Genomic DNA, 12,861 nt, shown 5'->3' with positions numbered 1-12,861 from the left:
CAATGGGGACCCAAGTCACCCCAACACAAACTGTTCCAGCTGCTACCATCCGGGAAATGGTACTGCAGCATAAAAGCCAGGACCAACAGGCTCCGGGACAGCTTCTTCCACCAGGCCATCAGACTGCTTAATTCGTGCTGACACAACTGCATTTCTATGTTATATTGACTATCCTGTCGTACATACTATTTATTATAAATTACTATAAATTGTTGGGCACGTGGCCAAGTGGTTAAGGCATTGGACTAGCGACCTGAAGGTCGTGAGTTCAAGCCCCAACCGAGGCAGCGTGTTGTGTCCTTGAGCAAGGCACTTAACCACACATTGCTCTGCGATGACAATGGTGCTAAGCTATATGGGTCCTACTGCCCTTCGCTTGGACAACACTAGTGTCGTGGAGAGGGGAGACTTGCATCATGGGCAACTGCTGGTCTTCCATACAACCTTGCCCAGGCCTGCACCCTGGAGAGTGAAGACTTTCCAGGCGCAGATCCATGGTCTCACAAGACTCACGGATGCCTTTACTGTAAATTGCACATTGCACATTTAGGCGGAGAAGTAACATAAAGATTTTTACTCCTCATGTATGTGAGGGATGTAAGTAATAAAGTCAATTCAACATAATTTAATGTTCTAAAGTTACAAAACATGACACCTACCCACCTGGCTTCACTGATCAGCTTCTAGCTATCCTCCACCCCCCAACCTTAAGTTTTTTTCTGTCATCCTCCCCCTTCCTTTCCCTTCCTGAGGAAGGGTCTCGGCCCGAGACGTGGACAGTTTATTCATTTCCATAGATGCTGCCTGGCCTCCCGAGTTCCTCCATCTTTCTGTGTCTACTCTGACTCTCTGCACGTTCTTCCCATCTCAGGCAGAGCAGTTGCTACACCAAGCTATGACGTGTCTGAGTGCAATGCTCTCTATAAGAATTGTTGAGGGTCGAAGGGGAGATGCACCTTATTCTATACATCTACAGTATAAACTGGGTGTGATATATCCTTTGAAAGGTTTGGAGTGAGGAAAAGGCTTCGTTTAAATATATAACGGGGAAAGAGGTGAAATTGGTGGGATGCTACCAGGACCATACGCACATAGATCTGCATTTATTGAAAACATGCCTGGTATATCTACATCGGTGAGACCTGACGTAGACTGGGCGACCATTTTGCTGAGCACCTACGCTCCATCCGCCAGAAGAAGCAGGATCTCCTGGTGGCCATCATTTTAATTCCACTTTCCATTCCCATTCCGATAAGTCCATCCATGGCCTCCTCTACTGTAGCGGTGAGGTTAGAGGAGCAACACCTTATATTCCGTCTGGGTAGCCTCCAATCAGATGGCATGACATCAATTTCTCAAACTTCTGGTAATGCCCCTGCCTTCACCATTCCACACCCCCCTTCCACTCTCACCCTATCTCCTTGCCTGCCCATCGCCCCCCCTCTGGTGCTCCTCCCTCCCCCTTTTCCTTCCTTCCATGGCCTTCTGTCCTCACCTATCAGACTCCCCCTTCTCCAGCCCCGTATCTCTTCCACCAATCAACTTCCTGGCTCTTTACTTCACCCCTCCCCCTCCTGGCTTCACCTATCACCTTGTGTTTCTCCCTCCCCTCCACCCACCTTTTAAATCTACTCCTCATCTTTCTTTCTCCACTCCTGCTGAACGGTCTCGGCCCGAAACATTGACTTTACTCGTTTCCATGACGCTGCCTGGCTTGTTGAGTTCCTCCGGCAGTCTGTGTGTGTTGCTTGGAGGTTCTCTGACGTGCCCCGTTCTATCGGACTACAACTTGTAAAACCCATTCAGAGTGAAACTGCCTTCACGAATGTTGGCTATGATGCAGGCAGAAAAGTGCAACTTCTCAGCGTTAACAGGAGCATTTCATTCCTTCAAAAAATCGTTCGGCAAGTTTCTTTTTGCTCATACGACTTCTCCCTTTATGAGCTTTAATGATTAGAAATCTGCATAAAAACCAAACAGTCCAAGAAAAATAGACCCGTATCTGGAGCGAATTTCATTGTATTGTTGGATTTATGAATCATTGCGTTCGCACACAGTGTCTTCCGTGTGGTGTGTGTGTGTGTGTGTGTGTGTGTGTGTGTGTGTGTGTGTGTGTGTGTTTCTGTATGAATGCATGGTGTGTGTACACGTGTTTGTATCCATGGGTGCGTGGGTCATGTGTCTGCCTGTGCGTGTGTACGCGTACATTTACACGTGTATATGTATGTGTGCTGTGAATGGGTGCACGTGTGTGTCCCATTGCAGGCAACAATGATCAGTGTTCAATGATTCAATAATCCGTGTTTAGGACAGATATAAGAATCCTGAGCAAACCACTACTCTAGGGGATCTCAGAAACATAGAAATGCACTGATTAAAGAAAGCTGTAAGCCAGTGAATAAAATAATCAGATGGAGTAACCCCTCATACCTGGATGTTTCTCACATCTTTCCAATAAAACATCTGTCATAAGGCATCTTGGAAAGGCATCTTTCAAATTATTTCTGCTGGAGATTTCAATAAAGTGAGCTGAGCATCTTCATTAACAGTCCCTATACTAGCTTTCTGTTTGCATTTCAAAATGTAATTCAGACCTTGTGAGCCCAGTGATATCAGGCTAGTTGGAAATTATAACGTTGCATCTTACATTAAATTCTCACATGAAGATAGAAATATCAAATATATTTCTTTCTTTTTCACCAGTCAACAAGACTCCTCTTAAGTTTAGATAAAGTCTTCACGAAAATCATCTGTTTCTCTGAAGGTTGTTTCTTGATAAAAGATCAATGCTAATTTTGATCTATAATAAAGGGAAGTTAGTCAGAAGTGGAATCAAGTTAATTATCACTGGCATATGTCGTGAAGTTTGTTAACTTAGCAGCAGCAGTACAATGCAATACATGATAATATAGAAAATCAATCAATAAGTAAATTACAATGAGTACATATACATACATATTGAATTGTGAAATTAAAAATTGTGCAAAAACAGAAAGTAAAAAAAAATTGATGTTGTTTTCATTGGCTCAATGTCCATTTAGAAATCAGATGGCAGAGGGGAAGAAGCTGTTCCTGAATCTCTGAGTGTGTGCCTTCTGGCTTCTGTACCTGCTACCCGATGGTAACAGTATGGAGAGGGCATGTCGTGGGTGTTTGGGGTCCTTAATGATGGACGCCGCCTTTCTGAGGCATCGCTCCTTGAAGATGTCCTGGATACTACGGAGGCTGGTGCCCATGATGGAGCTGACTAATTTTACAACTCTCTCCAGCTTATTTCAATCCTGTGTAGTGGCCTCCCCCCATGCCAGACGGTGATACAGCTTGTCAAAATACCAGAAGAGTGAAGCTTCTTTATCTGAAGGAGATAATGTAAAATTTGTGGATGCTCCATTTATAAAGGCTGAAGATAAATCAAAATGATGTGATTGCAAACCCGTTGTTTGGGATTCTGTGCCTGATGATTAATGGCCAGCATGGACAATGGGCTGAAGGGCCTCTTTTCATGCCATATCTCTCCATAGTTTTGTCAGTGTTGATGATCAATCCATAAGACCATAAGCCAGAGGAACAGAATTAGGCCATTCGGCCCATCAAGTCTGCTCCACCCTTTCAGCCTGGCTGCTCTATTTCTCTCTCAAGCCCATTATCCTACCTGCTCCCTGTAGCCTTTCATGCCCTGACTAATCATGAACCTCTCAAACTCCTCCTTAAATACATACAATGACTTGCCCTCCACAGCCCAGCCACTTGTGACGGTGAACTCCACAGATTCCCCACTTTCTGGCTAAAGACATTCCTCCTCACATCTCCATTCCAAATGGACTTTCCCTCTGGTCTTAGACTCCCCCACCAAAGAAACCACTCTCTCCACATCCACTCTACCGAGGCCTTTCAACATTCGATAGGTTCCAATGGGATTCCTTCCTCCTTCTTCCAAATTCCAGTGAGTGAAGGCCCAGAGCCATAAGCCTTTCATTCCCAGAATCCAATTCAGCTGAAATTTCAGTGATTTCAGTCAACTGCCTTCTCACCCTGTCTTCCCTACTCCCTGTACTATGTCTCTACAACAGGGAAAATTCCTGGAAGTTTTGTCATATGGCATTCAGTTTTCAATAATCACACTGATATTAAAGTTTGCCATCTTTATTGTGCAGGTAGTTGTGCCAAAAAACACAACGCTAATTCCAGGAGACTCCTGGAGGACTCTGGGGGTCAGCGACCCATTGGCTTTCCTTCAGTTCAGTGATTATACAGAGGCTGTGTACAAGAATGGCCAGAATCATCTCTACTTCCTGAGGAGACTGAGGCCCTTTGGAGTATTCAGGCCTCTCCCTCACATGCTCTACCAGTTTGTATCGCCAGTACAATCTTCTATGCTGGGGCAATGATATCAACATGAGTCATGCTAACAGGCTCAATAAACTGATTAGAAAGGCTGGCTTCTGTTATAAGAACATAAGAAATAGGAGCAGGAGTAGGCCATCTGGCCCATCGAGCCTGCCCCGCCATTCAATAAAATCATGGCTGATCTGTCCGTAAGCTCAGCTCCATCTACCTTAAGGGAACCCTTAATTCCCTTACTATGTAAAAACCTATCTAACTGTTTCTTAAATATATTTAGTGAAAGCCTCAACTGTTTCCCTGGGCAGAGAATTCCACAGATTCACCGCTCTCTGGGAAAAATAGTTTCTCCTCATCTGTCCTAAATCTTCTCCCCGAATCTTGAGGTAATGTCCCCTAGTTCTAGTCTCATCTACCAAAGGAAACAACTTTCCTACTTCTATCCTATCTATCCCTTTCAAAATTTTATATGTTTCTATAAGATCCCCTCTCATTCTGAACTCCAGAGACTATAGTCCCAGGCGACTCAATCTCTCCTCAATCTCTCCCTTCATCCCTGGAATCAACCTGGTGAACCTCCTCTGCACTGCCTCCAAAGCCAGTATATCCTTCCTCAAGTATGGAGACCAGAACTGCGCACAGTACTCCAGGTGTGGCCTCACCAGTACCCTGTATAGTTGCAGCATGACCTCCCTGCTCTTAAATTCAATCCCTCTAGCAATGAAGGTCAACATTCCATTTGGTTTCTTAATAACCTGTTTACCTGCAAGCCAACATTTTGCGATTCATGAACAAGCACTCCCAAGTCCCTCTGCACAACAGCATGCTGCAACCTTTCACCATTTAAATAATAATCTGCTCTTCCTTTACTCCTTCCAAAGTGGATGATCTCGCATTTACCAAGTTATAGGAGTCAAATTGGACACACTGGAGGCTGTGGTAGAACAAAGGACCCTACGGAAAATCCTGGCAATTCTGGACAATGTTTCTCACCCTCTGCATGCCACCTTGGCCGAACAGAGGAGCACTTTCAGTGATAGACTGAGACAACTGCACTGCTCTAAAGAACACTATATCAGGTCATTCTTACCCTCGGACATTAAACTCTATAATGAGTCAACCTATAGCCAGGGAAGTCATGAAACCCCCCTGTTACACTGCTTGTGGTAACTTTTTTTTTGTTCTTTCTACTTCTCTTCTAATATTTGTATATCTGTGCACTTGCAATGCTACTGTGACACTGTAATTTCCTTTGGGATCAATAAAGTATCTATCTATTTATAGATCTTCCAAAGCTGATAGGTGAAATTGTTGGTCAGTAACTGCTTCATGAGTGGAACAGCAGGCAGAAGGGACATCGGATTTGTTCTTTGGGAAAATCCTGATAGAATGGTATCCATTGTACTATAATATGAACCCGTAGATAGATATTGGCAAGGGTTTCTGGGTAAGCACAAGGAAGAATAGAATTGAAAGTCAACAAGCCAAATCCATGTTATTAACATATGCCCAGGTGCAGTGAAGCTCGTCATAATCATCATCATTATGTGCCGTGTCATATGACATCATCATTATGTGCCATATGGTATGACATGGGTGATCATGGTCTTCATGGCCATGATTGCTCCTGGCAAATTTTTGTACAGAAGTGGTCTGCTATTTCCTTCTTCTGGGCAGTGAAGAAGGAAATGGCAGACAAGGCAGGTGACCCCGTCAATACTCTTCAGAAATTGTCTGCCTGGTGTCAGCGGTCGCATAGCCAGGACTTGTGATCTGCACCAGCTGCTCATACGACCATTCGCCACTGCTTCCATGGCTTCACGTGACCCTGATCGTGGGGGCGGGGGGGAGGTTTAAGCAGGTGCTACACCTTGCCTAAGGGTAACATGCAGGCTAGTGGAGAAAAGGGGCAACCTACACTACACTTCATGCAGGAGATGATCGTCGATTTCAGACGGTCTCAGCCTGAGCACACACCCCTCAGCATCAGCGGCTCCACAGTGGAGAGAGTGGAAAACATCAAGTTCCTTGGGGTGCAGATCTCAGACAATCTCACCTGGTCCAGGAACACCACTGGGATTGTGAAACGGGCCCAGCAGAGATTGCACTTTCTGAGGAAGCTTAAACAAGCATCACTCCCCACTAACATCTTAACTACATTCTACAGAGGCGTGGTTGAGAGTGTGCTGACCTTTTGCATCACAACCTGGTATTCCAGCTGCAGTGCTGTCGACAAAAAAGCCTTGCAGAGGGTGGTTAGGGGAGCAGAGAAGGTTATTGGGGTCTCCCTACCTTCTGTCCAAGACCTCTTTCAGAGTCGATGCCTCCAGAAGACACGGTACATCATTAAAGACCTCTCACACCCTCTCCATGAACTGTTTGTTCTTCTGCCATCAGGCAAATGTTACAGGAGCATCAAAACTAAAACCACAAGGCTACTAAATAGCTTCCTCCCACAGGCAGTCAGACTGCTAAATAGCTGCTCCACCTGACTCTGCTTTGGACACTTTTAACTTGCACTGGACACTTATAACTGATTTAACTGACATGTGGCTGTTGTGTTTTACTATTTATTGTTATGTTTATTATTTAGTGTTGCGTTTGTTATGTTATGATTGCACTGCCCCTGAGGAACGCTGTCTCATTCTGCCCTGCAGAGCTGATGTATGGTCAGAATGACAATAAAGTTTTTTTGAATCTTGAATTTGGTAGGGACATATTGTGCATAGTATTAGAAGCATGACATTCAGAATGTTCAAGAGTATTGATACTGGCTGGGATCACCTATCTTGGAAGGACACTGCCCAGAAGAACACAATGGCCAACCACTTCTGTAGAAAACTTTGCCAAGAACAATCACGGTTATGGAAATCCTTTGGTAGATCCTTACCCTGCAGCTCATCCTTGGGCAAGGTATAGCACCAGATCAGCCCCTCTCCCTACCCCAAGGTCAGGGTCATGTGAAGCCACGGGAGCAGGTGGTGGATGATCGTACGAGCAGCCGGTGCACATCACAAGTCCTGGTTATACGACCACCGACATCAGGCAGACAATCTCTGAGGAGTATTGATAATGGCTGGAATCACCCGTCTTGTAAAGACACTGCCCAGAAGAAGGCGATGGCAAACCACTTCTGTAGAAAAATTTGCCAAGAACAATCATGGTCGTGAGATTATGATTGCCCACGTCATTCAACACAGCACATAATGAACGAACGAACAGCATTCAGAAGAAAAACAAATTAAGCATAAATTATACAAGAAAGAACACCATATGAACAACAAAAATAGTCCATTGTGGTCAAAGTGGTCAAGTTGGTCCCAGTATTCCTGTGCTGAGGTAGTTCTTAGTGTTGTGCAGGTTGGTTCAAGAACTGAATGGTTAAAGGAAAGCAGCTGGTTTGAACCTGATGGTGTGGGACTTCAGCCTTCAGAAGGAGATTGAAGATGGGCTGAGGTGAAGTGCGGTTGGACAAGGCTCAACTGAGCATAATCAGCACAATGGACCCTTTAGTCCAAATGCATTTCATGTAGAGTATACACACGTGTGCATGTGTGCATGCATGCATCTTTTGTAGGATGGGTATTGTCATGTGCCTATATATGCAATGCATGTGCATATACTGTGTATTTGCATGGATGTATGCATATATAAAAATATATCCACATATATATACATAACTCTGGAGGATTTTACTGTTAATTATATTTTCAAAGTTTAAAGTACATTTGTTATCAAACTATACAACCTTGAGATTTGTGTCCTAACAAGCAACCACGAAACAAAGAAGCCCATTAGAACCCGTTAAAGAAGAAGACCGTCAAACACCCAATGTGCAGAGAGAGAAAAACAAATCAAGCAAACAATAAACGCGAGCAAAAAGCATTCTGAAGTGAAGTCCACAAGGAGGGTCTGTCCACAGACCCTGAGTTCAGAGCAGCAAGCTGAACCGGCCCGTCTCGCACCTTGGGACCGGACACCCTAACCTTTTCAATCCGGTCCAGCGCCTAAGTTGTGCAACCATTGGGCTCAGTCGCTTCAATGTGCTCTGGGGCCTTGACCCCACCACCCCGATTCAGCCTATACCTGACCTTTCCAATTTGGCCCGGCGCTTAAATCAATTGAACCTCGCATCTTCTTCACTTTTGGTGTCGGGCCTGCTGACCCGCCTTGCTTCTGCCACATTGTATTGCCTCCAAGTCCAGGTAAGTGTGAAGTGGTTCATGTTCGCTGGTCAAATTTGAAAACAGAGTATTAGGTTAGATTAGATTATGAGGACACGCAGTCCTCTTTTATTGTCATTTAGTAATGCATGCATTAAGGAATGATACAATATTCCTCCAGCGTGATATCACAGAAACAAAGGACAGACCAAGACTGAAAAACTGACAAAAACCACATAATTATAACATATAGAAACATAGAAACATAGAAACATAGAAAATACATGCAGGAGTAGGCCATTCGGCCCTTCGAGCCTGCACCGCCATTTATTATGATCATGGCTGATCATCCAACTCAGAACCCAGCCTTCCCTCCATACCCCCTGACCCCTGTAGCCACAAGGGCCATATCTAACTCCCTCTTAAACATAGCCAATGAACTGGCCTCAACAGTTTGCTGTGGCAGAGAATTCCACAGATTCACCACTCTCTGTGTGAAGAAGTTTTTCCTAATCTCAGTCCTAAAAGGCTTCCCCTCTATGCTCAAACTGTGACCCCTCGTTCTGGACTTCCCCAACATCGGAAACAATCTTCCTGCATCTAGCCTGTCCAATCCCTTTCGGATCTTATACGTTTTAATCAGATCCCCCCTCAATCTTCTAAATTCCAACGAGTACAAGCCCAGTTCATCCAGTCTTTCTTCATATGAAAGTCCTGCCATCCCAGGAATCAATCTGGTGAACCTTCTTTGTACTCCCTCTACGGCAAAGATGTCTTTCCTCAGATTAGGGGACCAAAACTGCACACAATACTCCAGGTGTGGTCTCACCAAGGCCTTGTACAACTGCAGTAGTACCTCCCTGCTCCTGTACTCAAATCCTCTCACTATAAATGCCAGCATACCATTTGCCTTTTTCACCGCCTGCTGTACCTGCATGCCCACTTTCAATGACTGGTGTATAATGACACCCAGGTCTCGTTGCACCTCCCCTTTTCCTAATCGGCCACCATTCAGATAATAATCTGTTTTCCTATTTTTGCCACCAAAGTGGATAACTTCACATTTATCCACATTAAATTGCATCTGCCATGAATTTGCCCACTCACCCAACCTATCCAAGTCACCCTGCATCCCCTTAGCATCCTCCTCACTGCTAACACTGCCACCCAGCTTCGTGTCATCCACAAACTTGGAGATGCTGCATTTAATTCCCTCATCCAAGTCATTAATATATATTGTAAACAACTGGGGTCCCAGCACTGAGCCTTGCGGTACCCCACTAGTCACCGCCTGCCATTCTGAAAAGGTCCCGTTTATTCCCACTCTTTGCTTCCTGTCTGCTAACCAATTCTCCACCCACACCAATACCTTACCCCCAATACCGTGTGCTTTAAGTTTGCACACTAATCTCCTGTGTGGGACCTTGTCAAAAGCCTTTTGAAAATCCAAATATACCACATCCACTGGTTCTCCCCTATCCACTCTACTAGTTACATCCTCAAAAAATTCTATGAGATTCGTCAGACATGATTTTCCTTTCACAAATCCATGCTGACTTTGTCCGATCATTTCACCGCTTTCCAAATGTGCTGTTATCACATCCTTGATAACTGACTCCAGCAGTTTCCCCACCACCGATGTTAGGCTAACCGGTCTATAATTCCCCAGTTTCTCTCTCCCTCCTCTTTTAAAAAGTGGGGTTACATTAGCCACCCTCCAATCCTCAGGAACTAGTCCAGAATCTAATGAGTTTTGAAAAATTATCACTAATGCATCCACTATTTCTTGGGCTACTTCTTTAAGCACTCTAGGATGCAGACCATCTGGCCCTGGGGATTTATCTGCCTTCAATCCCTTCAATTTACCTAACACCACTTCCCTACTAACATGTATTTCGCTCAGTTCCTCCATCTCACTGGACCCTCTGTCCCTTACTATCTCTGGAAGATTATTTATGTCCTCCTTAGTGAAGACAGAACCAAAGTAATTATTCAATTGGTCTGCCTTGTCCTTGCTCCCCATAATCAATTCACCTGTTTCTGTCTGCAGGGGACCTACATTTGTCTTTACCAGTCTTTTCCTTTTTACATATCTATAAAAGCTTTTACAGTCCGTTTTTATGTTCCCTGCCAGTTTTCTCTCATAATCTTTTTTCCCCTTCCTAATTAAGCCCTTTGTCCTCCTCTGCTGAACTCTGAATTTCTCCCAGTCCTCAGGTGAGCCACTTTCTCTGGCTAATTTGTATGCTTCTTCTTTGGAATTGATACTATCCCTAATTTCTCTTGTCAGCCACGGGTGCACTACCTTCCTTGATTTATTCTTTTGCCAAACTGGGATGAACAATTGTTGTAGTTCATCCATGCAACCTTTAAATGCTTGCCATTGCATATCCACCGTCAATCCTTTAAGTGTCATTTGCAAGCAATGCTGTAACTTGATGAAGAACAGGCCATGGGCGCGGAAAAAAAGTTCAAAGTCTCTTGAAAGTCCCACATCTCACGCAGACGGGAGAAGGAAGAAAACTCTCCCTGCCATGCCCGACCACAGTCCAACTCTGAGTCGTCCGAAAACTTCGAGCCTCCGACCAGCATTCTGACACCAAGCACCGAGCAGCATCTCTGCCGAGCACTTCCATCCCAGCCTCGGCCACCAGCAGCAGGCAAAGCCGAGGATTTTGGGACCTTCCCTCTGGAGATTCTCGATCGCACAGTAGCAGCGGCAGCGAACTGGGCATTTCAGAAGTTTCTCCAGATGTTCCTCCGTGCTTCTCATGTCTGCCTCCATCAAATCAGAATTGTGCACAGCATCCTACTTACAATATAATATTAATGGTAAGACTCTTGGCAGTGTGGAGGATCAGCAAGATCTTGGGGTCTGTGCCCATAGGAGACTCAAAGCTGCTGCGCAGGTTGACAGTGTCGTGAAGAAGGCACATGGTGTGTTGGCCTCCGTCAACCCTGGGATTGAGTTCAGGAGCTGCGAGGTAATGTTACAGCTATATAAGACCTTGGTCAGACCCCATTTGGAGTACTGTGTTCAGTTCTGGTCACCTCATTACAGGAAGGATGTGGATGCTATAGAGAGAGTGCAGAGGAGATTTATAAGGACGTAGTGATTGGAGGGTGTACCTTATGACAATAGGTTGAGTGAACTTGGCCTTTTCTCCTTGGAGCAACAGAGGATGAGAGGAGATCTGATATAGATGTATAGATGATGAGAGGCATTGACCATGTGGATAGCAAGAGGCTTTATCCCAGGGCTGAAATGGCTAACACGAGGAGGCATAGTTTTAAGGTATTTGGAAGTAGGTACAAGGGGTATGTCAGGGGTAAGTTTTTCACACGGAGGGTTGTGGGTGCGTGGAATGCACTGTCAGCGAAGCTGGTAGAGGTGGATACAATAGGGTCTTTTAAGGTACTCTTAGATAGGTACATGGAGCTTAGAAAAATAGAGGGCTATGCAGTAGGGAAATTCTAGGCAGCTTCTAGAGTAGGTTACATGGTCAGCACAACATTGTGGGCCGAAGGACTGTTGATGTTCTATGTTTCTATGAAAGCTACAGACTAGGGCTTACGATGATAGTTCATTAACTATATTTAATTTTAATTATAATTATATTTAAGGGTAGAGCACAATACATGATTTATTGAGGAACAGAAGATCTAAGACTATAGACCATAAGACAATTTTAATTGAAGAAGATTCTGCTTGCTTAACAACTGTACCTTGCATGCTAACAGTTCTAGCTGAGTCTGACTTGTTGAATTTCATGATGGACAGCTCAAACCTTTGGATTCAAACCAATATTAAACTGGGAATCTTAGTGTAGTAGAGAAATAGATTTATTTCTTGTATTTGACAAGAGTCTTGTGTAATTACCAATCCTTCTTTAATTAATAAGTTTATGGGAGGAAATTGTTAAAAATGGACTTCAAGCTAAAATAAAAATAGGTTTCACTGCAATTAAAATGCTGCTGTGTGCCAGTTCCTTAAGCACTGATGGCTTTTCTATGGAGATTTGTGATCATTTTTCATTAATCTTTGCATCGCATCTGTTGAATGAGAGCTGCATATGCCAATATTCCTATCTAGTGATGTGGATTGAAATCAGGCCTTTGAATCAGAGGGGTGAGCAAAGAAGGTTAAAGGAGGTCGAATCGAGGTGCCTGTGATCATCACTAGCTCAGACAGAGGGAAACTAGTCCCATTAGCAGATTGCTGAAGGAGCTGGGGAGGCAGAGGTAGGCGTTACGAAGGAGATATGAGAAAAATGTTCCCACCGTCGGGAGCATTAATAGTCTTGAATACACTGCTTGTAAGGGAAATAAACACGAGCTTGAACAGAAATAATTTATG

The sequence above is a fragment of the Mobula hypostoma genome, chromosome 28 (assembly GCF_963921235.1).
Source record: "Mobula hypostoma chromosome 28, sMobHyp1.1, whole genome shotgun sequence".
Classification (NCBI taxonomy): Eukaryota; Metazoa; Chordata; class Chondrichthyes; order Myliobatiformes; family Myliobatidae; genus Mobula; species Mobula hypostoma.
This window is presented reverse-complemented; position numbering follows the sequence as displayed.